The sequence below is a fragment of the Ananas comosus genome, linkage group 18 (genome assembly GCF_001540865.1).
Source record: "Ananas comosus cultivar F153 linkage group 18, ASM154086v1, whole genome shotgun sequence".
NCBI lineage: Eukaryota > Viridiplantae > Streptophyta > Magnoliopsida > Poales > Bromeliaceae > Ananas > Ananas comosus.
Genome location: NC_033638.1, coordinates 5454147 through 5455347, shown reverse-complemented (window position 1 = coordinate 5455347; position 1201 = coordinate 5454147).

Below are 1201 nucleotides of genomic sequence, written 5' to 3'. Positions count from 1 at the left end.
ATATATATATATATATATATATATATATATATATATATATATTCTACCCATATAACTTTGTATCAGGTTCGGGTCTGGATACTTAAGTTAGTAATATGCCCATCGGGTTGAGCGGGTGTGGATAGTGACTACCTGTATACTACCCATTCAGGACCAGGTACGGGTCAGGTCTAGATTGGGTACGGGTACCCGATCGGGTTGGGTCGGGTCGGGTCTATTGGAGAAGGGATTTGAAAAAAAACTCACTTGTACCACGCTTGTAGAGGATTGTCATTGATGATGATGATGATGATGATGATGATGAAAATATTATTTCATAAAAAACTCTAAGGCGGAAATGAAATGAAAATATAAGGAGTAAAAAACAAAGAGTAAAAAGATTAGAAAAAGACAAGAGTGAAAGAGTGGCTAGGGTTTCACTAGGATAAAAATACGTAGAGACCCCTCATCTATAAGTCTTATTAAATTGATCCCTCAATTTCAAAAGTTCAAATCATTTTTATTTACTATCGAATATTTCACTGGTCCAGGTCCGAGTCCGGGTACGAATTTGAAAACTATTCCGAACCCTACCTATTAAAAGTTGGATTGAGGTCGAGTCCAAATCGGGTATGAGTATAAAATATCTGGACCCATACCTAAAACTTTAATGGATAATTTTTTTTACCCGTATGCTATCTATTTTTTATCGGGACCGGGTAGGGTTCTGGTAGGGTTCGGGTATGGTCTAGGTCGGGTATGAAATATCGAATATTTTGGACAGGTTTAATGCGATCTGACTGCACTGAGGATTCATATGTTCTATAGTTGTAATTGATGTTTTTCTGATAATAAATGTTGGCTTAAATGGGCCAGCATTCTGCTCTGTGGTGGGAGGCCATGTTGGGCCGAGTCATATTCGAAATTGCGTGAGGCCAGGTGGGCCGAGTCATGTTCGAAGTAGCGTGAGGCTAGGTGGACCGAGTCACAATTGAGACCCGTTGGCGCAGTATCTGTACGTTTTAAGTGAATTGATTGTATTTTTCTAACAACTCAAGATTTTAAAATTAATAGTTAACGCCAACGATCGATCCTACAGTACATATACATGTATTATTACCTGATCATCCTTGAGGAAGAGTGTGATCTTGGTTCCGCGACCGAGAGGCTCGCCGTCGACGTCCTTGCGAATGGTGAAGGAGCCGCCAGCCTGCGACTCCCA